The sequence below is a fragment of the Xenia sp. Carnegie-2017 genome, unplaced genomic scaffold (assembly GCF_021976095.1).
Source record: "Xenia sp. Carnegie-2017 unplaced genomic scaffold, XeniaSp_v1 HiC_scaffold_20, whole genome shotgun sequence".
NCBI lineage: Eukaryota > Metazoa > Cnidaria > Anthozoa > Malacalcyonacea > Xeniidae > Xenia > Xenia sp. Carnegie-2017.
Window position 1 is genome coordinate 865,271 of NW_025813483.1, and position 26,888 is coordinate 892,158.

The window sequence follows — 26,888 nt, forward strand, 5'->3', positions numbered from 1 at the left end:
AAGTATAAAGTTTATTTTCAAAGATTATTGTGAAAGTGAAAGTTTAAGATAGCGATGGACAAACATACTAATCATGAAGTATAAAGTGACAAAAAATATATATAACAATATATTGTACATGTTTGTAAATGTAGATCGTCCAGGTTGGTATAGTCTTGAGAAGGACTGTTTTTGTTGTTGTTGACTGACGTTTCGACAACCTTAGCGGTAGTCATCTTCAGAGTCATCTTTTTGACACTGAAGATGACTACGGCTAAGGTTCTCGAAACGTCAATCAACAACAACAAAACAGTCTTTGGACTATACTAACCTGGACGATCTACATTCGCAAACATGTAACGATACTCCCGGGTTCAAACCATTTCATATATTGTACAATAAATAAATATCGTTGTACAAAAACGGTGAGTTATTGACGTTGTGGTCGTTTTTGCTTTTCTTGGCTGTTTACATGAAAGTTGTTTTAAATGTTATATAAACTCACTCTAGGCAGAAAATTTCCGTGACAATATTAGTTTATCTTTATTACTATAAAAACTGTTGTTTATTATATATCTTTCACGACAATTCGACATATAGGTCAACATTATTATTTATTACTGTGACATTGGAAATTACGATAAAGCAAAAGATTTTCATGAACGAGCGATAGAAATTCAAACGAAATCATTTGGACAAGACCATATTAGTATAGCGGTAACGTACAAAAATCTGGGTTTGGTCTATTGTGACATGAGACGAACGAGCTTTAGAAATCCAGACAAAAGTTTTTGGTTGTAACCATGGTAACACAGCTACAACGTAAAAACTGAGTTAAAATCAAAGACTTTAAAGCACATATATATATAAGAAGCATCGCGTCGAAAAGGAAAAACGTTTTATTTTGTCCTAAAACAGTAATTTTACATCGCAAACTAAATTTTTATATCTTTTGATGAGTTTGATAATATTGACTACAAATCGAAAGTAGCTATCATGAATAAATACAATAACAATCACAGTGTGTATTATGGCTTTAAATAGCAATCTATTTATTAGCTTATTAAATTCTATTGCGAATTTTAATTCCTCATTTACCGGCGTGAAGGTTGGCCATTAAGCACATCTACCAAGAAAACGTGCTAAAGTCTGACGTGAAGAATAAGTTCATCATCAGAAGAAGGGGTTGAAACGAACAAGAAATATCGTCTTCATAAAAGTAAGTTTTTATGATATGTAAAATTTGGAAATTTAAAATAATATTGATTTATTAAGACACAAAGTCGTCAGACATAATTTCACTGACATATGAAAATTGATGCATTACAAAGTGACAAACTTGGAGATTGCAAACGTGTTTCTAACTACGTCGTCCTCAAAAAATTAATTCGCTATAATTCAAAATCGCAACTCAAATAAAGCTGAGAGTTTCAACGAATAAATCAGTTTCTTTCGTTATTCATAAAGTTCGTTCAAAAAAATCTGTTAAAACATAAGCATTGCATATACATACGGACCAAAACTATAGTTTGTTTCAACTTGAGAAATGTAAACTGCACTTTTATCTTAACAATGTGTATGAATTCGAAATTTGTTAAACCATCGATGACATACATTTGCTTGCTCGTAATGTATATAGTTAAGACGAGGAAGTGAGTCAGTGATATTACACAAAGAAACAAATTGAGACACTAGATAGAGCGTGAGTTTGTAATAAATGTCTCTATCAACATAAATATAATTTTTATTTACAAGAGTTATAGACTAATTTAAAAAATGTTCACTTCAAAGGAAAACATTTTAGTGTTTGTCGCCGTTCTCTTTTATGCATGATTGGCTTAAATATGTAAACAATTTTTAAGAACATTTTACGAAAAATTAACGTTTATATGAAATGATATGGACAAAAATCACACGAGATTTAGATGATCCACAAAAGATGCAAAGTTTAGAGCAGCCTATATCTGCAAATATCGATTTGTTGGTTCGATTGCTCAAATTTTCTCAATTTTGCACATTACGTGTATGGTTACTGCTGTGTTAATTATTGCTGTGTCGCGGAATTTACTTTATAATCAAAACGTATGAATATAGAAGTACTGGAGAAGAGAAAAAACGTTTTATATAGTTCTAACCAAGCATGCTATAGTTTGGGCAATGCAAAATTAAAGTTCTTATATTTTTTTAATAATTTGGTCACAAAACAGAACAAAAATGCATAAATAAAATTAAAAACATTAAGGATAATTAAATTCTTTTGCGCAGTTTAATTTGTCTCATTAATGTAAAGGTCAAAGTATAAAGTTTATTTTCAAAGATTATTGTGAAAGTGAAAGTTTAAGATAGTGATGGACAAACATACTAATCATGAAGTATAAAGTGACAAAAAATATATATAACAATATATTGTACATGTTTGTAAATGTAGATCGTCCAGGTTGGTATAGTCTTGAGAAGGACTGTTTTTGTTGTTGTTGACTGACGTTTCGACAACCTTAGCGGTAGGTCAGAGTCATCTTTTTGACACTGAAGATGACTACGGCTAAGGTTCTCGAAACGTCAATCAACAACAACAAAAACAGTCTTTGTCAGGACTATACTAACCTGGACGATCTACATCACAAACATGTAACGATACTCCGGTTCAAACCATTTCATATATTGTACAATAAATAAATATCGTTGTACAAAACGGTGAGTTATTGACGTTGTGGTCGTTCTCGCTATTCTTGGCTGTTTACATGAAAGTTGTTTTAAATGTTATATAAACTCACTTTAGGCAGAAAATTTCCGTGACAATATTAGTTTATCTTTATTACTATAAAAACTGTTGTTTATTATATATCTTTCACGACAATTCGACATATAGGTCAACATTATTATTTATTACTGTGACATTGGAAATTACGATAAAGCAAAAGATTTTCATGAACGAGCGATAGAAATTCAAACGAAATCATTTGGACAAGACCATATTAGTATAGCGGTAACGTACAAAAATCTGGGTTTGGTCTATTGTGACATGAGACGAACGAGCTTTAGAAATCCAGACAAATTTTTGGTTGTAACCATGGTAACACAGCTACAACGTAAAAACTGAGTTAAAATCAAAGACTTTAAAGCACATGTATATATAAGAAGCATCGCGTCGAAAAGGAAAAACGTTTTATTTTGTCCTAAAACAGTAATTTTACATCGCAAACTAAATTTTTATATCTTTTGATGAGTTTGATAATATTGACTACAAATCGAAAGTAGCTATCATGAATAAATACAATAACAATCACAGTGTGTATTATGGCTTTAAATAGCAATCTATTTATTAGCTTATTAAATTCTATTGCGAATTTTAATTCCTCATTTACCGGCGTGAAGGTTGGCCATTAAGCACATCTACCAAGAAAACGTGCTAAAGTCTGACGTGAAGAATAAGTTCATCATCAGAAGAAGGGGTTGAAACGAACAAGAAATATCGTCTTCATAAAAGTAAGTTTTTATGATATGTAAAATTTGGAAATTTAAAATAATATTGATTTATTAAGACACAAAGTCGTCAGACATAATTTCACTGACATATGAAAATTGATGCATTACAAAGTGACAAACTTGGAGATTGCAAACGTGTTTCTAACTACGTCGTCCTCAAAAAATTAATTCGCTATAATTCAAAATCGCAACTCAAATAAAGCTGAGAGTTTCAACGAATAAATCAGTTTCTTTCGTTATTCATAAAGTTCGTTCAAAAAAATCTGTTAAAACATAAGCATTGCATATACATACGGACCAAAACTATAGTTTGTTTCAACTTGAGAAATGTAAACTGCACTTTTATCTTAACAATGTGTATGAATTCGAAATTTGTTAAACCATCGATGACATACATTTGCTTGCTCGTAATGTATATAGTTAAGACGAGGAAGTGAGTCAGTGATATTACACAAAGAAACAAATTGAGACACTAGATAGAGCGTGAGTTTGTAATAAATGTCTCTATCAACATAAATATAATTTTTATTTACAAGAGTTATAGACTAATTTAAAAATGTTCACTTCAAAGGAAAACATTTTAGTGTTTGTCGCCGTTCTCTTTTATGCATGATTGGCTTAAATATGTAAACAATTTTTAAGAACATTTTACGAAAAATTAACGTTTATATGAAATGATATGGACAAAAATCACACGAGATTTAGATGATCCACAAAAGATGCAAAGTTTAGAGCAGCCTATATCTGCAAATATCGATTTGTTGGTTCGATTGCTCAAATTTTCTCAATTTTGCACATTACGTGTATGGTTACTGCTGTGTTAATTATTGCTGTGTCGCGGAATTTACTTTATAATCAAAACGTATGAATATAGAAGTACTGGAGAAGAGAAAAAACGTTTTATATAGTTCTAACCAAGCATGCTATAGTTTGGGCAATGCAAAATTAAAGTTCTTATATTTTTTTAATAATTTGGTCACAAAACAGAACAAAAATGCATAAATAAAATTAAAAACATTAAGGATAATTAAATTCTTTTGCGCAGTTTAATTTGTCTCATTAATGTAAAGGTCAAAGTATAAAGTTTATTTTCAAAGATTATTGTGAAAGTGAAAGTTTAAGATAGTGATGGACAAACATACTAATCATGAAGTATAAAGTGACAAAAAATATATATAACAATATATTGTACATGTTTGTAAATGTAGATCGTCCAGGTTGGTATAGTCTTGAGAAGGACTGTTTTTGTTGTTGTTGACTGACGTTTCGACAACCTTAGCGGTAGTCATCTTCAGAGTCATCTTTTTGACACTGAAGATGACTACGGCTAAGGTTCTCGAAACGTCAATCAACAACAACAAAAACAGTCTTTGTCAGGACTATACTAACCTGGGCGATCTACATTCGCAAACATGTAACGATACTCCCGGGTTCAAACCATTTCATATATTGTACAATAAATAAATATCGTTGTACAAAACGGTGAGTTATTGACGTTGTGGTCGTTCTCGCTATTCTTGGCTGTTTACATGAAAGTTGTTTTAAATGTTATATAAACTCACTTTAGGCAGAAAATTTCCGTGACAATATTAGTTTATCTTTATTACTATAAAAACTGTTGTTTATTATATATCTTTCACGACAATTCGACATATAGGTCAACATTATTATTTATTACTGTGACATTGGAAATTACGATAAAGCAAAAGATTTTCATGAACGAGCGATAGAAATTCAAACGAAATCATTTGGACAAGACCATATTAGTATAGCGGTAACGTACAAAAATCTGGGTTTGGTCTATTGTGACATGAGACGAACGAGCTTTAGAAATCCAGACAAAAGTTTTTGGTTGTAACCATGGTAACACAGCTACAACGTAAAAACTGAGTTAAAATCAAAGACTTTAAAGCACATGTATATATAAGAAGCATCGCGTCGAAAAGGAAAAATGTTTTATTTTGTCCTAAAACAGTAATTTTACATCGCAAACTAAATTTTTATATCTTTTGATGAGTTTGATAATATTGACTACAAATCGAAAGTAGCTATCATGAATAAATACAATAACAATCACAGTGTGTATTATGGCTTTAAATAGCAATCTATTTATTAGCTTATTAAATTCTATTGCGAATTTTAATTCCTCATTTACCGGCGTGAAGGTTGGCCATTAAGCACATCTACCAAGAAAACGTGCTAAAGTCTGACGTGAAGAATAAGTTCATCATCAGAAGAAGGGGTTGAAACGAACAAGAAATATCGTCTTCATAAAAGTAAGTTTTTATGATATGTAAAATTTGGAAATTTAAAATAATATTGATTTATTAAGACACAAAGTCGTCAGACATAATTTCACTGACATATGAAAATTGATGCATTACAAAGTGACAAACTTGGAGATTGCAAACGTGTTTCTAACTACGTCGTCCTCAAAAAATTAATTCGCTATAATTCAAAATCGCAACTCAAATAAAGCTGAGAGTTTCAACGAATAAATCAGTTTCTTTCGTTATTCATAAAGTTCGTTCAAAAAAATCTGTTAAAACATAAGCATTGCATATACATACGGACCAAAACTATAGTTTGTTTCAACTTGAGAAATGTAAACTGCACTTTTATCTTAACAATGTGTATGAATTCGAAATTTGTTAAACCATCGATGACATACATTTGCTTGCTCGTAATGTATATAGTTAAGACGAGGAAGTGAGTCAGTGATATTACACAAAGAAACAAATTGAGACACTAGATAGAGCGTGAGTTTGTAATAAATGTCTCTATCAACATAAATATAATTTTTATTTACAAGAGTTATAGACTAATTTAAAAAATGTTCACTTCAAAGGAAAACATTTTTAGTGCTTGTCGCCGTTCTCTTTTTATGCATGATTGGCTTAAATATGTAAACAATTTTTTAAGAACATTTTTACGAAAAATTAACGTTTATATGAAATGATATGGACAAAAATCACACGAGATTTAGATGATCCACAAAAGATGCAAAGTTTAGAGCAGCCTATATCTGCAAATATCGATTTGTTGGTTCGATTGCTCAAATTTTCTCAATTTTGCACATTACGTGTATGGTTACTGCTGTGTTAATTATTGCTGTGTCGCGGAATTTACTTTATAATCAAAACGTATGAATATAGAAGTACTGGAGAAGAGAAAAAACGTTTTATATAGTTCTAACCAAGCATGCTATAGTTTGGGCAATGCAAAATTAAAGTTCTTATATTTTTTTAATAATTTGGTCACAAAACAGAACAAAAATGCATAAATAAAATTAAAAACATTAAGGATAACTAAATTCTTTTGCGCAGTTTAATTTGTCTCATTAATGTAAAGGTCAAAGTATAAAGTTTATTTTCAAAGATTATTGTGAAAGTGAAAGTTTAAGATAGCGATGGACAAACATACTAATCATGAAGTATAAAGTGACAAAAAATATATATAACAATATATTGTACATGTTTGTAAATGTAGATCGTCCAGGTTGGTATAGTCTTGAGAAGGACTGTTTTTGTTGTTGTTGACTGACGTTTCGACAACCTTAGCGGTAGTCATCTTCAGAGTCATCTTTTTGACACTGAAGATGACTACGGCTAAGGTTCTCGAAACGTCAATCAACAACAACAAAAACAGTCTTTGTCAGGACTATACTAACCTGGACGATCTACATTCACAAACATGTAACGATACTCCCGGGTTCAAACCATTTCATATATTGTACAATAAATAAATATCGTTGTACAAAAACGGTGAGTTATTGACGTTGTGGTCGTTCTCGCTATTCTTGGCTGTTTACATGAAAGTTGTTTTAAATGTTATATAAACTCACTTTAGGCAGAAAATTTCCGTGACAATATTAGTTTATCTTTATTACTATAAAAACTGTTGTTTATTATATATCTTTCACGACAATTCGACATATAGGTCAACATTATTATTTATTACTGTGACATTGGAAATTACGATAAAGCAAAAGATTTTCATGAACGAGCGATAGAAATTCAAACGAAATCATTTGGACAAGACCATATTAGTATAGCGGTAACGTACAAAAATCTGGGTTTGGTCTATTGTGACATGAGACGAACGAGCTTTAGAAATCCAGACAAAAGTTTTTGGTTGTAACCATGGTAACACAGCTACAACGTAAAAACTGAGTTAAAATCAAAGACTTTAAAGCACATGTATATATAAGAAGCATCGCGTCGAAAAGGAAAAATGTTTTATTTTGTCCTAAAACAGTAATTTTACATCGCAAACTAAATTTTTATATCTTTTGATGAGTTTGATAATATTGACTACAAATCGAAAGTAGCTATCATGAATAAATACAATAACAATCACAGTGTGTATTATGGCTTTAAATAGCAATCTATTTATTAGCTTATTAAATTCTATTGCGAATTTTAATTCCTCATTTACCGGCGTGAAGGTTGGCCATTAAGCACATCTACCAAGAAAACGTGCTAAAGTCTGACGTGAAGAATAAGTTCATCATCAGAAGAAGGGTTGAAACGAACAAGAAATATCGTCTTCATAAAAGTAAGTTTTATGATATGTAAAATTTGGAAATTTAAAATAATATTGATTTATTAAGACACAAAGTCGTCAGACATAATTTCACTGACATATGAAAATTGATGCATTACAAAGTGACAAACTTGGAGATTGCAAACGTGTTTCTAACTACGTCGTCCTCAAAAAATTAATTCGCTATAATTCAAAATCGCAACTCAAATAAAGCTGAGAGTTTCAACGAATAAATCAGTTTCTTTCGTTATTCATAAAGTTCGTTCAAAAAAAATCTGTTAAAACATAAGCATTGCATATACATACGGACCAAAACTATAGTTTGTTTCAACTTGAGAAATGTAAACTGCACTTTTATCTTAACAATGTGTATGAATTCGAAATTTGTTAAACCATCGATGACATACATTTGCTTGCTCGTAATGTATATAGTTAAGACGAGGAAGTGAGTCAGTGATATTACACAAAGAAACAAATTGAGACACTAGATAGAGCGTGAGTTTGTAATAAATGTCTCTATCAACATAAATATAATTTTTATTTACAAGAGTTATAGACTAATTTAAAAAATGTTCACTTCAAAGGAAAACATTTTTAGTGTTTGTCGCCGTTCTCTTTTTATGCATGATTGGCTTAAATATGTAAACAATTTTTTAAGAACATTTTTACGAAAAATTAACGTTTATATGAAATGATATGGACAAAAATCACACGAGATTTAGATGATCCACAAAAGATGCAAAGTTTAGAGCAGCCTATATCTGCAAATATCGATTTGTTGGTTCGATTGCTCAAATTTTCTCAATTTTGCACATTACGTGTATGGTTACTGCTGTGTTAATTATTGCTGTGTCGCGGAATTTACTTTATAATCAAAACGTATGAATATAGAAGTACTGGAGAAGAGAAAAAACGTTTTATATAGTTCTAACCAAGCATGCTATAGTTTGGGCAATGCAAAATTAAAGTTCTTATATTTTTTTAATAATTTGGTCACAAAACAGAACAAAAATGCATAAATAAAATTAAAAACATTAAGGATAATTAAATTCTTTTGCGCAGTTTAATTTGTCTCATTAATGTAAAGGTCAAAGTATAAAGTTTATTTTCAAAGATTATTGTGAAAGTGAAAGTTTAAGATAGTGATGGACAAACATACTAATCATGAAGTATAAAGTGACAAAAAATATATATAACAATATATTGTACATGTTTGTAAATGTAGATCGTCCAGGTTGGTATAGTCTTGAGAAGGACTGTTTTTGTTGTTGTTGACTGACGTTTCGACAACCTTAGCGGTAGTCATCTTCAGAGTCATCTTTTTGACACTGAAGATGACTACGGCTAAGGTTCTCGAAACGTCAATCAACAACAACAAAAACAGTCTTTGTCAGGACTATACTAACCTGGGCGATCTACATTCGCAAACATGTAACGATACTCCCGGGTTCAAACCATTTCATATATTGTACAATAAATAAATATCGTTGTACAAAAACGGTGAGTTATTGACGTTGTGGTCGTTTTTGCTTTTCTTGGCTGTTTACATGAAAGTTGTTTTAAATGTTATATAAACTCACTCTAGGCAGAAAATTTCCGTGACAATATTAGTTTATCTTTATTACTATAAAAACTGTTGTTTATTATATATCTTTCACGACAATTCGACATATAGGTCAACATTATTATTTATTACTGTGACATTGGAAATTACGATAAAGCAAAAGATTTTCATGAACGAGCGATAGAAATTCAAACGAAATCATTTGGACAAGACCATATTAGTATAGCGGTAACGTACAAAAATCTGGGTTTGGTCTATTGTGACATGAGACGAACGAGCTTTAGAAATCCAGACAAAAGTTTTTGGTTGTAACCATGGTAACACAGCTACAACGTAAAAACTGAGTTAAAATCAAAGACTTTAAAGCACATGTATATATAAGAAGCATCGCGTCGAAAAGGAAAAATGTTTTATTTTGTCCTAAAACAGTAATTTTACATCGCAAACTAAATTTTTATATCTTTTGATGAGTTTGATAATATTGACTACAAATCGAAAGTAGCTATCATGAATAAATACAATAACAATCACAGTGTGTATTATGGCTTTAAATAGCAATCTATTTACTAGCTTATTAAATTCTATTGCGAATTTTAATTCCTCATTTACCGGCGTGAAGGTTGGCCATTAAGCACATCTACCAAGAAAACATGCTAAAGTCTGACGTGAAGAATAAGTTCATCATCAGAAGAAGGGGTTGAAACGAGCAAGAAATATCGTCTTCATAAAAGTAAGTTTTTATGATATGTAAAATTTGGAAATTTAAAATAATATTGATTTATTAAGACACAAAGTCGTCAGACATAATTTCACTGACATATGAAAATTGATGCATTACAAAGTGACAAACTTGGAGATTGCAAACGTGTTTCTAACTACGTCGTCCTCAAAAAATTAATTCGCTATAATTCAAAATCGCAACTCAAATAAAGCTGAGAGTTTCAACGAATAAATCAGTTTCTTTCGTTATTCATAAAGTTCGTTCAAAAAAATCTGTTAAAACATAAGCATTGCATATACATACGGACCAAAACTATAGTTTGTTTCAACTTGAGAAATGTAAACTGCACTTTTATCTTAACAATGTGTATGAATTCGAAATTTGTTAAACCATCGATGACATACATTTGCTTGCTCGTAATGTATATAGTTAAGACGAGGAAGTGAGTCAGTGATATTACACAAAGAAACAAATTGAGACACTAGATAGAGCGTGAGTTTGTAATAAATGTCTCTATCAACATAAATATAATTTTTATTTACAAGAGTTATAGACTAATTTAAAAAATGTTCACTTCAAAGGAAAACATTTTTAGTGTTTGTCGCCGTTCTCTTTTTATGCATGATTGGCTTAAATATGTAAACAATTTTTTTAAGAACATTTTTACGAAAAATTAACGTTTATATGAAATGATATGGACAAAAATCACACGAGATTTAGATGATCCACAAAAGATGCAAAGTTTAGAGCAGCCTATATCTGCAAATATCGATTTGTTGGTTCGATTGCTCAAATTTTCTCAATTTTGCACATTACGTGTATGGTTACTGCTGTGTTAATTATTGCTGTGTCGCGGAATTTACTTTATAATCAAAACGTATGAATATAGAAGTACTGGAGAAGAGAAAAAACGTTTTATATAGTTCTAACCAAGCATGCTATAGTTTGGGCAATGCAAAATTAAAGTTCTTATATTTTTTTAATAATTTGGTCACAAAACAGAACAAAATGCATAAATAAAATTAAAAACATTAAGGATAATTAAATTCTTTTGCGCAGTTTAATTTGTCTCATTAATGTAAAGGTCAAAGTATAAAGTTTATTTTCAAAGATTATTGTGAAAGTGAAAGTTTAAGATAGTGATGGACAAACATACTAATCATGAAGTATAAAGTGACAAAAATATATATAATATATTGTACATGTTTGTAAATGTAGATCGTCCAGGTTGGTATAGTCTTGAGAAGGACTGTTTTTGTTGTTGTTGACTGACGTTTCGACAACCTTAGCGGTAGTCATGTTCAGAGTCATCTTTTTGACACTGAAGATGACTACGGCTAAGGTTCTCGAAACGTCAATCAACAACAACAAAAACAGTCTTTGTCAGGACTATACTAACCTGGACGATCTACATTCACAAACATGTAACGATACTCCCGGGTTCAAACCATTTCATATATTGTACAATAAATAAATATCGTTGTACAAAAACGGTGAGTTATTGACGTTGTGGTCGTTCTCGCTATTCTTGGCTGTTTACATGAAAGTTGTTTTAAATGTTATATAAACTCACTTTAGGCAGAAAATTTCCGTGACAATATTAGTTTATCTTTATTACTATAAAAACTGTTGTTTATTATATATCTTTCACGACAATTCGACATATAGGTCAACATTATTATTTATTACTGTGACATTGGAAATTACGATAAAGCAAAAGATTTTCATGAACGAGCGATAGAAATTCAAACGAAATCATTTGGACAAGACCATATTAGTATAGCGGTAACGTACAAAATCTGGGTTTGGTCTATTGTGACATGAGACGAACGAGCTTTAGAAATCCAGACAAAGTTTTGGTTGTAACCATGGTAACACAGCTACAACGTAAAAACTGAGTTAAAATCAAAGACTTTAAAGCACATGTATATATAAGAAGCATCGCGTCGAAAAGGAAAAATGTTTTATTTTGTCCTAAAACAGTAATTTTACATCGCAAACTAAATTTTTATATCTTTTGATGAGTTTGATAATATTGACTACAAATCGAAAGTAGCTATCATGAATAAATACAATAACAATCACAGTGTGTATTATGGCTTTAAATAGCAATCTATTTACTAGCTTATTAAATTCTATTGCGAATTTTAATTCCTCATTTACCGGCGTGAAGGTTGGCCATTAAGCACATCTACCAAGAAAACATGCTAAAGTCTGACGTGAAGAATAAGTTCATCATCAGAAGAAGGGGTTGAAACGAGCAAGAAATATCGTCTTCATAAAAGTAAGTTTTTATGATATGTAAAATTTGGAAATTTAAAATAATATTGATTTATTAAGACACAAAGTCGTCAGACATAATTTCACTGACATATGAAAATTGATGCATTACAAAGTGACAAACTTGGAGATTGCAAACGTGTTTCTAACTACGTCGTCCTCAAAAAAATTAATTCGCTATAATTCAAAATCGCAACTCAAATAAAGCTGAGAGTTTCAACGAATAAATCAGTTTCTTTCGTTATTCATAAAGTTCGTTCAAAAAAAAATCTGTTAAAACATAAGCATTGCATATACATACGGACCAAAACTATAGTTTGTTTCAACTTGAGAAATGTAAACTGCACTTTTATCTTAACAATGTGTATGAATTCGAAATTTGTTAAACCATCGATGACATACATTTGCTTGCTCGTAATGTATATAGTTAAGACGAGGAAGTGAGTCAGTGATATTACACAAAGAAACAAATTGAGACACTAGATAGAGCGTGAGTTTGTAATAAATGTCTCTATCAACATAAATATAATTTTTATTTACAAGAGTTATAGACTAATTTAAAAAATGTTCACTTCAAAGGAAAACATTTTAGTGTTTGTCGCCGTTCTCTTTTATGCATGATTGGCTTAAATATGTAAACAATTTTTAAGAACATTTTACGAAAAATTAACGTTTATATGAAATGATATGGACAAAAATCACACGAGATTTAGATGATCCACAAAAGATGCAAAGTTTAGAGCAGCCTATATCTGCAAATATCGATTTGTTGGTTCGATTGCTCAAATTTTCTCAATTTTGCACATTACGTGTATGGTTACTGCTGTGTTAATTATTGCTGTGTCGCGGAATTTACTTTATAATCAAAACGTATGAATATAGAAGTACTGGAGAAGAGAAAAAACGTTTTATATAGTTCTAACCAAGCATGCTATAGTTTGGGCAATGCAAAATTAAAGTTCTTATATTTTTAATAATTTGGTCACAAAACAGAACAAAAATGCATAAATAAAATTAAAAACATTAAGGATAATTAAATTCTTTTGCGCAGTTTAATTTGTCTCATTAATGTAAAGGTCAAAGTATAAAGTTTATTTTCAAAGATTATTGTGAAAGTGAAAGTTTAAGATAGTGATGGACAAACATACTAATCATGAAGTATAAAGTGACAAAAAATATATATAACAATATATTGTACATAAATGTAGATCGTCCAGGTTGGTATAGTCTTGAGAAGGACTGTTTTTGTTGTTGTTGACTGACGTTTCGACAACCTTAGCGGTAGTCATGTTCAGAGTCATCTTTTTGACACTGAAGATGACTACGGCTAAGGTTCTCGAAACGTCAATCAACAACAACAAAAACAGTCTTTGTCAGGACTATACTAACCTGGACGATCTACATTCACAAACATGTAACGATACTCCCGGGTTCAAACCATTTCATATATTGTACAATAAATAAATATCGTTGTACAAAAACGGTGAGTTATTGACGTTGTGGTCGTTCTCGCTATTCTTGGCTGTTTACATGAAAGTTGTTTTAAATGTTATATAAACTCACTTTAGGCAGAAAATTTCCGTGACAATATTAGTTTATCTTTATTACTATAAAAACTGTTGTTTATTATATATCTTTCACGACAATTCGACATATAGGTCAACATTATTATTTATTACTGTGACATTGGAAATTACGATAAAGCAAAAGATTTTCATGAACGAGCGATAGAAATTCAAACGAAATCATTTGGACAAGACCATATTAGTATAGCGGTAACGTACAAAAATCTGGGTTTGGTCTATTGTGACATGAGACGAACGAGCTTTAGAAATCCAGACAAAGTTTTGGTTGTAACCATGGTAACACAGCTACAACGTAAAACTGAGTTAAAATCAAAGACTTTAAAGCACATGTATATATAAGCATCGCGTCGAAAAGGAAAAATGTTTTATTTTGTCCTAAAACAGTAATTTTACATCGCAAACTAAATTTTTATATCTTTTGATGAGTTTGATAATATTGACTACAAATCGAAAGTAGCTATCATGAATAAATACAATAACAATCACAGTGTGTATTATGGCTTTAAATAGCAATCTATTTACTAGCTTATTAAATTCTATTGCGAATTTTAATTCCTCATTTACCGGCGTGAAGGTTGGCCATTAAGCACATCTACCAAGAAAACATGCTAAAGTCTGACGTGAAGAATAAGTTCATCATCAGAAGAAGGGGTTGAAACGAACAAGAAATATCGTCTTCATAAAAGTAAGTTTTTATGATATGTAAAATTTGGAAATTTAAAATAATATTGATTTATTAAGACACAAAGTCGTCAGACATAATTTCACTGACATATGAAAATTGATGCATTACAAAGTGACAAACTTGGAGATTGCAAACGTGTTTCTAACTACGTCGTCCTCAAAAAATTAATTCGCTATAATTCAAAATCGCAACTCAAATAAAGCTGAGAGTTTCAACGAATAAATCAGTTTCTTTCGTTATTCATAAAGTTCGTTCAAAAATCTGTTAAAACATAAGCATTGCATATACATACGGACCAAAACTATAGTTTGTTTCAACTTGAGAAATGTAAACTGCACTTTTATCTTAACAATGTGTATGAATTCGAAATTTGTTAAACCATCGATGACATACATTTGCTTGCTCGTAATGTATATAGTTAAGACGAGGAAGTGAGTCAGTGATATTACACAAAGAAACAAATTGAGACACTAGATAGAGCGTGAGTTTGTAATAAATGTCTCTATCAACATAAATATAATTTTTATTTACAAGAGTTATAGACTAATTTAAAAATGTTCACTTAAAGGAAAACATTTTAGTGTTTGTCGCCGTTCTCTTTTATGCATGATTGGCTTAAATATGTAAACAATTTTTAAGAACATTTTACGAAAAATTAACGTTTATATGAAATGATATGGACAAAAATCACACGAGATTTAGATGATCCACAAAAGATGCAAAGTTTAGAGCAGCCTATATCTGCAAATATCGATTTGTTGGTTCGATTGCTCAAATTTTCTCAATTTTGCACATTACGTGTATGGTTACTGCTGTGTTAATTATTGCTGTGTCGCGGAATTTACTTTATAATCAAAACGTATGAATATAGAAGTACTGGAGAAAAGAAAAAACGTTTTATATAGTTCTAACCAAGCATGCTATAGTTTGGGCAATGCAAAATTAAAGTTCTTATATTTTTTTAATAATTTGCTCAAAAAACAGAACAAAAATGCATAAATAAAATTAAAAACTTTAAGGATAATTAAATTCTTTTGCGCAGTTTAATTTGTCTCATTAATGTAAAGGTCAAAGTATAAAGTTTATTTTCAAAGATTATTGTGAAAGTCAAAGCCTAAGATAGCGATGACAAACATACCTAATCATGAAGTATAAAGTAACAAAAAATATACAACAAGAAATAAATATCGTTGTACAAAAACGTTGTTATTGACGTTGTGTTTGTATTGAAATAAACTTGTTTACGAGAAGACGAAGTTGTCGATAAGGAATTAAATTTTTACTTCTTATGAAACAACAAAAAGTTTTTAGATTAACAATGTTTCTGTGAAAACGACGTCGTTCTCGCTACTCTTGAATGTTTATTTAACTCACTTTGAGCAGAAAATTCATGTGACAATATTAGTTTATCTTTATTACTATAACAACTGTTGTTTATTATATTTCTTTCACGACAATTTGACATATAGATCAACATTGTTATTTATTTTATTATGAAAAATGATTAACTGTTTTTTATACTTTACATAAAAATGCATTCTTTCATGGTAAAATTAAATTTGCATGTTACTGCATGACAAAATTTATTAGTCGAATATTACTTTAACTCTTTGGCGACGGCGAAAATTTATGCAACATTTTTAATAACTTATACATTCCCGGAAGTGACTGTTTTATCACAAATATCGCATTAAGTACTAAAAGTTTGTAAATTAATTCACACCATTAGATATCCTGCAATAAGGGCTTTGTTTTGATATAATTTTTGATGCTTGGAAATGTTTTATAATGATTAAAATCGTTGTTTCTCTGACTTCGCCTTTAACACCATGCATAATTATAACGCAATAAAACCTTTACCCCAAGTTAGTCGGAATTTTAAAGCTTTATGTTGTAGATATGGCAAAACAGAGTAAACCATGAGAAACTTCACTCAATTTTCTGTAGGTAGATGAAATTTCAGCTTTTCACAATGAAAATTAGTGCGGTTTTGGGAATTGAGTAATATTTTTTCCGGAATGTTTTTTCAATCACTGCGTTTGTTGCCATAGCGATACGTTAAAGAAACTTTGCTCAATCTTTTTCAATAGCTTTGTATTTTATAAGACTATGAAAATACTTCATCTTATGAAAAAAAATGATATGATGCTGAGTCGATTCCCGGTGGTTTAAGTCATCATCAAAAGTACGAACTATAAAAAATGAAAGAAAGTATTTTAAGTCATATTTGCTGACGAAATATGACGACACCAAACATACCTTGAATTATTGGTATTTTAAAAAGCATATGATACTTTTAGCACTTTCATAATATTTTTGGCCTTTTTTTTATAATGAATGTGTTCTACTGATTTGATAATCTTTGAAAGAAGTTTAAAAGACAAAGAAGTATAATCTGCCTTCTGAGACAAAAAATGAACATTTAGAAAGAAAATGTGAAAAATGTCTTTTTTTATAAAAAGTAGAGTTTGAAAATAAAATATAAATGTTTTAAAAAGGAAAACATCATCGTATTATTTAACTATACTAAAGTAAATTATCATCATCATTTTTGTCTGTAATGTCATTTATCACTTTAATATTGTGATAAAAAATATTAAATAATGAAACCAATTTCTAACAAAATTAAATCTTTGTGAATGTGGGCAACAATCACTCGAATTTTATAATTTCGAAAACATGTGAAGTTTAGTGCAACCTGAATTGAGCTTTACATTGAAAGGTTGGAATATTTTCAATTATGATCATTGTTTAATTGCTGTCATTCTATTGCGTTCAATCTTCCTGTGTTGTGCAATTGGGTTAATATAATTAAAGCACTAGAATATTAAAGTACTGAAGACATAGAAAAACGCTTTATAGAATCCGATTCATACAAAGCAAGCCATGAATGGATTAGAAAAATAAAGATTTTAAAGCTTTTTGTAAATTTGTTTACATTATAAATGAAAACTGTCACGAGTAAAAACAATAAAAATCATAAGGTGTATCTTTGATTTACATAACAATCTTTTCTTAGGAGGATTGAAATTCCATTGCGCAGTTTGATAAATCACTGAGAAAAGTGAAGGAGGCTTATATAGTAGTTTTTCTTTTAAAATTTGTCAGGGAAATGGAAAGTTTTATTCGTCATCATTAAAGGGGTGAAAGATAAACGACAAACAAACATTAAACTTGATCACAAAAAAATGGCAGTATAAAGCTTTGTCGAGATTAAGGGTGCGTTATTGAAGTTGCGTTTGTATTGAAATCAAATGCTGGGATGTATACAGGGCTTAACGTACGAGTAGATTTTAATTAACGTATATGTTATTGATGCCATGAAACGGAGCAAAAACATTTAAGAATGCAAGCGTTATAATATTTTGAAGTCAAAGCATTTTTTGAAGTCTGTGATTGTTCTGTTTACTTGTATTTTTTTATCGAAAAAATTTGATTTTTCCAATCGAGATTGAGCACAAAACTCCAACGAAAATAAAAATCTAGCGTTGGCCATCACTTGCCATAAATTGCTTAAAATTTTGATAGCTTGTATAGCACAGCTCATACTTTAACTCAGGTTGGTTAAGTTATTTGTCCGATGATTATTTTTTGTGTGGAAGGCTTGTTTTGAAGAACTTTCAACAGCGGATATTTCAGTGTAAAAAACACCATGCATTTTTAAAATTTCATTACCAGCTGTGCCAGAAAAATACTTTGAATAACTAAAAGTTGTTGCTCTGTCTGCACTCGTCTTGTTTTAAATAACGATTTCCAAGAGTGTACTGTTTTTATATAGCCTATATAGGAGCTATGTATCAAACTTTGTTCACATTGATCATTTACTGGAGAAAACGATTATTCGTTCTAAAATGAAATGGTTTCATATGAAGTTTATAAATCTATAATGCTATATTAAAAATCGTATGACACTTACGAATTTTTTTTGGCCAGTTTTTGTTTTTAAATGTTTTTATATATTTTTGTGGTGACCATAATATTCCTAAAATATTGATTATCTTTAAAATAACTAAAATATTGATGATCTTTAGAAGAAATCTGAAAGGCTGTAACAAACACAGTTTGTTTACTGAGAGAAAAAACAACCTCTTAAAAGTTTTTTACAAATGTTATGTTTTTATAAATGTCTATATATATTACATGCTATAAAATATAACAGTTTCAGAAGAGAAAACCGTATCCACAATACAAAAAGTATGCATATTATTGTCCCCCGTCCTTTTTGTATAATCACGTGAACATTTTTATCTTTAAAAACTTTAATTCATAAGGTATAGTAATATTCAACTTGGCATATGAAAATTCAAACAATCAAATTATTTGCTTAGTAAATTTTACTCAATGCCCTTGTCTTGACAATGAATGTCAAATTCGGGGCTTGTGACTGAATGTCAATTATTTGAATAACGACACCATATAAATAACTAGCTTTTAACTAAGAGTCGTATGAAACTTTTAGCAATATCATTTAATTTTAGCCTTGCAGTTTTCTTGCTGGAAATATTCAACATATTATACTGTTTATATACCATAACATTTTTTTCACAAAAAATATGTTGTCGAAAATCTTTAAAAGAAGTTTTTGCTTTATCGCAACAATAGTCAACATCAAGAACCAGCCAGGGTTGTAATAAAATATATACACAATAACCGGAGAGCTCGAAGCCTACAGTCTATTTATTGGCAATAGTATATGCTAATTATAAACAGGTGACTAATTAATAATCGACTATTACATCTTTCTTTCCCGTGAGAAATTTTTTTTTCCATAAATTTCAACTAAATTGTTATAGCCATATTCTTAATATGATAACATTTCTTTAACTATTTTGAAATATTTGACTGTTCAAAAGAAATATACAACCTATATCTACTTGCAGGTTTTCTTTAACTTCAAAGAGTTTAACGATCTGAGGATTTACTTATCACTTTAAATCTTGTTCTGATTGGTTCTGAGCTGTTTGAACTTGCTGCAGAAGTCGTCACTTCTTATTGAAATTGCTTTTCACTATAGTTCTGGGTTGGTTGTGCGTCGCTAGCAGAGTGACTTAATTTCTCAGTTATTTTTCTATTTTCTTCGTTATTACTCTCTCTCTCTCTCGTTTTCTGGAACGTGGAGTTAGTGTCTTCAATTTCTTTTAAAAACGCCAGTCTTAGTTTGCATATTGTATGATCTAGGAGTTTTAGCTGCACCAACAACAACAGCAGGCTGACTCCATTTGTCATCATTTTCTGTTTTTATATGAACATGATCTTCTTTCTTTAAAACAGGGAAAGATCGAGTAGAGTATCTTCTGTCGTAGTAAAACTTATTTCTATACTGGCTTATTTCATGGTTTCCCTTTACTAATCTATTTGTTATATAGACGAGGCTCGTACCTTTGGGGTGTTATCGGAAGAGTCGTCTTAATCTTACGATTCAGTATAACCTCGGATGTACTGTAAACGGTGCATCTCATGGTTGTGGATCTATGTATCATTAAAGCTAAACAAGGATCTTCCGGCCGTAGGATATTCTTTCAAATCTTTGCTGCACTCTCAGCCAGCCTGTTTGATTGAGAATTATGGACTTGACGTAATGTGCTTGAATCCATAATTCTTAAAGAAATTGCGAAACTCTATAGACGAGAGCTATGGTTCATTATCACTTATAACTCCTGTTGGAACTCCCCATTATGCAAAGATGCATTTTAGCTTGGCTATCACGAAAGTTGCCGTTAACGTCGACAAATCTATGATTTCTAGATACCGTGAGTAGTCATTGCCACAAGGAGAGTTTTTCTTTGAAGGACAAGAGATCAACACCAGTACAGTTCTAAGTGCCTTCTGGTAAAGGTAACGACCGTAATGGTTCTCGTTCTTAAGTAGACAGTTTCTCTTGACAGTTTACGCAACGGCTAATTATGCATTTTATCTCCTTCCCAATATCAAACCACCACACTGCTTCCTCAGCTCTTTCTTTGCATTTTGCAATTCCTTGATGAATTATTTCCAGGATTTTCGGTTGTAAAACTTTGGGAATTACTATTCTTTCATCATACAGCAATAATCTGTCGACTACGGAGAGATTTGAGCGAGCTAAAAAGAGGTTATAGAGATCTTTTACCAAATTACTAGGTTTCTCTGGCCAGCCCTCGATAATAAACTTTATTGCTTCCTGAATTACAAAGTCTCCATCAGATGCTTCTTTGATCTTATTTAAGCGACCATTTGACACGGGCCAGGAACGCATAACTTCGTCATGATAGTATTTATCATGTTTATTGTTAGTTCATCATTTGTTTCATTGTTGTTTAGAGGATGTCTGTTTTCCCGGCACATACTGCGCTTTTTGATTGTATTCCACCATTTTCATCAGCAGCGTTGGCATCTCATGTAGACAGTGTTTAGATGGGAACCATTAATCAATGGCGTCAGTCAACAATATGAATTCTTGTAGACCCCTAAGATACCTGTCAAATTTTTCGCATCCCCAACCTAATGCCAAGCATTCCTTTTCAATTTGAGCATACCTTGTCTCCGCAGGGATAAGTTTACTAGACGCAAATGCAATTGGTTTTAACTGATCTGCTTCTTCTTGTAGCCAAACGGCCATAATTCCACTGGCATCAGCAGATATGGTAATGGGCTTTTAAGAGTCGTAAAATGTTTACGTCACTGCAGAATTAAGAGATTCCTTTACTTTGCAAAATACTTCTATTAGTTCTGGACCCCATATCCATTGCGTATCCTGTTTTAAGTGATCATTCATCTGTTTCATCATGGTTGCTAAGTCTTGAATAAATCTTCCAACGTAATTAATCATCCCACGAAATTGCTGGAGCTCTTTCATATTTTTAGGTGCAGGAATGTCAGCGATAGCTTTCACTTTGCTGGGTCTGGACGCACACCGTTTTTTCCGAATCTGTGTCCAAGGAAAGTAGCTTCAGTTTGTCTCCCCACATACTTCTGCAGGTTGAACCTCAAACCAGTTTCATTGACAGCATCAAGAACTTTCTTTAACTTTCCATCGTGCTCTTCCATTGTGCGACCTGCAACTAAGATTTGTTTATGTTTTCAAACATTAGTCATTCAGAACGCCCAAAACGCAAAAAGGTGAACAAAAGGAGTAAGAAAGTTGCTTTTTGTTTTGAGTCTTTTGGTGAGCTACGTTTTTGAGTAAGTATAACAACCAAAGATTCGTGTAAAGCAGCACTTTTTCTTCAAATTACTCGTGTTAATTTTTGAATTTCAATCTAGAATCGAATTTATAAGCTGTTAAAAATCTATTACTTGCTTGGTGTACAGGAATTACCTATTTGCCAGCGAAATTTACCAAATTTTTACACAATATATAATAGATTATCTTAATGAGCTCAAAAAATTATTATTCAACACCTGTCATCTTTTTCTTCTCGGAATTGTGTCGTGTAAACCTCCAGCAAGGTTGTTACATTTTTGCGTTTTGCGAGTTCTGATTGATTAATTGTTAAAAATGTAAAATATCGCTGATGAGCTCAAAACGAAATTCCCCTTGTTGTGTGTAAAAATTTTTGTTTTCAATTCTTTATAATTTGTTTTACTGGATGACACGAGTAAAAATTGACAAGATACGCTTTTTACTAGTTTTTGTATGCTTTAGAAAACCATTACATATTATATACTCATGTTGCAGCGTAATCGCAATTGATTTCAATATAAAATGATAAAGTAAAACATGCATATACGAATATTTAGCTACCTCCCTCAATTATCAATCTTTCACTGCCCTTACCTATAGATGTATTTTTGACTTCGTTTTTAGCTAAACTTTACAGCTTCGTTTGCTTGGCAGAGTTTTAAAAGTTGTTCAAATAATAGAAAAACTGTTCAAAATAGTACTTATCCCCGAAACAATGATACTTTTTCCTTACGCTTCACGTATTAAATAAAATGTGAAATATTTGTTTGTTTTCCGTCTAGTTAATAAAGGTTGTTATTTTCCAACAAAAGTACCATAAAGAAAAACTTACCATCAAGCTTCAAAACATTCCAGCAGGACCATTTGGTCTTAAACACTTCTTTTAATTTGCGTCAAGCTAAAACTTGGGTATGGCTCCTCGTATAAATATAAATGGGACGCGTGGAAAAGTTAAAGTTTTACTTGGTTCAGATCATGTTGATGTTGCACAAACATACCCCATCATGGGTGGTGCAGTTTATCGCGACATGGGAGAGTATAAGAAAGCAAAATATTCGCATGAACGAACTTTGGAAATTGAAACGAAAACATTTGGTCCTAATAGTTTTAAGAGTGCAACAACATACCACAGCCTTGGAAGGATTTATTATGAAATGGGAGAGTACGACAAAGCAAAAAAAATGTACCAACAAGCTTTAGAAATCGAAATTAAAGCAGTTGGTCCTGACCATATTGACATTGCAACTGCATTAAACAACTTAAGCTTGGTTTGTCATGCTATGGGAGAGTACGACAAAGCAAAAGATTTGTACGAACGAGCTCTGGAAATTGAAACGAAAACATTTGGTCCTGATAATATTGAGAGTGCAGCAACATACAACAACCTGGGAAGGATTTATCATGACATGGAAGAGTACGACAAAACAAAAGACTTGTACGAACGAGCTCTGGAAATTGAAACTAAAGCATTTGGTCCTGATAATATTGAGAGTGCAGCAACATACCACAACCTGGGAACTATTTATCAAGACATGGGACAATACGACAAAGTAGAAGATTTGTACGAACGAGCTCTGAAAATTTATACTAAAGCGTTTGGTCCTGATCATATTAGGAGTGCAACAACATACCACGCTCTGGGAAGCTTTTATCATGACATGGGAGAGTACGACAAAGCAAAAGATTTCTACGAACGAGCTCTGGAAATTTATACTATAGCGTTTGGTCCTGATCATATTAAAAGTGCAGCAACATACAACAACCTGGGAAGCATTTATCATGACATGGGAGAGTACGACAAAGCAAAAGATTTGTGCGAACGAGCTCAGAAAATTTATACTATAGCGTTTGGTCCTGATCATACTAAAAGTGCAGCAACATACCACAACCTGGGAAGCATTTATCATGACATGAGACAGTACGACAAAGCAAAAGATTTTTGCGAACGAGCTCAGAAAATTTATTCTAAAGCGTTTGGACTTGATCATAATAAGAGTGCAGCAACATACCACAACCTGGGAACTATTTATCAGGACATGGGAGAGTACGAAAAAGCAAAAGATTTGTGCGAACTAGCTCTAAAAATTTATACTAAAGCGTTTGGTCCTGATCATATTAAGAGTGCAGCAACATACCACGCCCTGGGAAGCATTTATCATGACATGGGACAGTACGACAAAGCAAAAGATTTGTACGAACGAGCTCTTGAAATTAAAACTAAAGCATTTGGTCCTGATCATATTAAGAGTGCAGCAACATACCACGCCCTGGGAAGCATTTATCATGACATGGGAGAGTACGACAAAGCAAAAGATTTGTACGAACGAGCTCTTGAAATTAAAACTAAAGCATTTGGTCCTGATCATATTAAGAGTGCAGCAACATACCACGCCCTGGGAAGCATTTATCATGACATGGGACAGTACGACAAAGCAAAAGATTTGTCCGAACGAGCTCTGAAAATTTATACTAAAGCATTTGGTCCTGATCATATTAAGAGTGCAGCAAAATACCACAATCTGGGAACAATTTATCAAGACATGGGAAAGTACGACAAAGCAAAAGATTTGTACGAACAAGCTCTGAAAATTGATACTAAAGCATTTGGTCCTGATCATATTAAGAGTGCAGCAACATACAACAACTTGGGATCTATTTATCATGACCTGGGAGAATACAGAAAAGCAAAAGATTTCCACGAGCAAGCCTTAGAAATTCAAACTAAAGTGTTTGGTTTTGACCATATTGACATGGCGTCAATATACAGAGGCCTGGGTTTGGTTTACTGTGACATGGGAAATTACGAAAAAGCAAAAGATTTGAACGAAAAAGCTTTAAAAATTCAAACTAAAATTCTTGGATCCGGTCATGTCAGTATTGCAAGAACCTACAACATTCTAGGTAGGGTTCATGCTAAAATTGGAGAGCATGAAAAAGCAAAAAACCTGCACAAACAAGCTTTAGAAATTCAAACTAAAATATTTGGTTCTGATCATGTTGATATTGCAACAACACAAATCAACCTAGGTAGGATTTATGCTGGAATAGGTGAGCATGATAAAGCAAAAGAGTTGTACGAACAAGCTTTAGAAATTCAAACTAAAGTATTTGGTTCTGATCATGTTGATATTGCAACTACACAAGTCAACCTAGGTAGGTATTATGCTGTAATAGGAGAGCATGAGAAAGCAAAAGATTTGTACAAACAAGCTTTAGAAATACAAACTAAAGTATTTGGTTCTGATCATGTCGCTATTGCAACAACCTACAACAATCTAGGTAGGGTTCATCTTAAAATGGGAGAGCATGAAGAAGCAAAAGATTTGTACAAACGAGCTTTACAAATTCAAACTAAAGTATTTGGTCATGATTATGTCGATATTGCAACAACGTGCAGCAACCTAGGTTGGGTTTACTTCTCTGAAAAACTTTATAAAAAAGCTCAACGCCTTTACGAACGAGCTTTAGATATCCAGATAAAAGTTTTTGGTTATAACCATGGCAACACAGCTACAACGTACAACAACTTAGGTTCAGCTCATCTTGCTATGGGAGAATACGCCAAAGCAAAAGAATCGTACGAACAGGCAGTAGAAATTCAAACGAAAGCTTTTGGTTCTGACCACGTATATGTTGCTGCAATGTGCAACAACTTGGGTTTGGTTTACATGAATTTGGGAAAGTACAATGAAGCAAAAGATTTTCTACAAAAAGTTTTAGATATTGGTGCTAAAGTTGAAGTTATTGATACAGCTGCAACGTTCAACAACCTCGGTTGTGCTTTCATTAAATTAAAAGAATATGAGAAGGCAAAACATTATCTAGAACAAGCTTTAGGAATCGAAACAAAAGCATTTCCTCCAGATCAGTTCTACAAAGCTACAGTCTTCCAAAATTTGATTTTCGTTTGCTATGCAACAGGAGAAAACGACAAAGCAGAAAATTTGTTCAAACGAGCTTTAAAACATAGAATTGGCAAATTCTATTCGTCTGCTGAAGAAATTACCAAGGAAGTGAACTCATGCAAATTTATCAACAGTGTCAAATTGTTGCCAGGTAAGCAGATAATCTTGTGTGCAGTATTTAACTATTAATGTTCATCACTTTTTGGTAAATACAAATTTACAATCAAAAGATTTCCAGCTTTGAAAGGACATCAGTTTTACAAATTTTTTATTTAAATCTTAAGATATTTTCTTGAAACATATGATAGCATTTCTAAACACAAATTCATGTAGCGTAATAAATTGCACAGGTAGCATTTACCGTTATGAATTTTGGGAATTTACAATAATCAAATCATACTTTTGCGTGGAATATATTTTCATGCACAAGAAATATATTTATTTTATCATAAATTACTGCATGTTGGGAATAATGCCATATTGTACTAATTAATGTTTAGATTTGGCAACAGATGATTTTTTTACAAGTTCAATTTTACATGCTGAAGAAAACAGAAAACAAGGTAGCTATTTATATGATTTTTTAACGATTTCACTGATGATGTTAAAGATTAGAAATTTGATTAGGACATATTTTACATGCAGTTTTAATTATTAATGAATTAAAAGATTTCTATGGAAAGATTTAAGTATGTATAGGCTATCTTCTTAGACATTTTCCTTATCTTTCTCATTAAAACATTTGGGACCATTACTTTAAGAAGCAAACAGTTTTTGATTGATCACAACAGATTAAATGACAATTTTTCGACAATTCTAAGATAGAGATTGATGAAAGTGATGGAAATATTTTTCAGAAAACATTACCGGAAAAGTGTCTCTACCTGGCCCAGTGTTTATTCTCAATTTAAAATTATATTAAAATCAGCTCTCTGATATAACTTAATTTCCAACCATTGGCCTTCATCGCACATTTTA

The 26,888-nt window shown here is 31.5% G+C and overlaps 1 protein-coding gene and 1 long non-coding RNA gene across 2 annotated transcripts in view; one reads left to right on the top strand and one right to left on the bottom strand.

The window, feature by feature from the left end:
• LOC124443337 (SWI/SNF-related matrix-associated actin-dependent regulator of chromatin subfamily A containing DEAD/H box 1-like) overlaps positions 1-26,888 on the bottom strand; it is a 67,421-nt gene that overhangs the window by 29,628 nt on the left and 10,905 nt on the right. The gene's annotated exons all lie outside the window — the stretch shown is intronic.
• LOC124442575 lies at positions 1,094-7,981 on the top strand. Its single transcript, XR_006947295.1, has 4 exons — positions 1,094-1,198; positions 3,355-3,465; positions 5,631-5,741; positions 7,913-7,981. It is a non-coding gene; the product is annotated as an uncharacterized LOC124442575 (long non-coding RNA).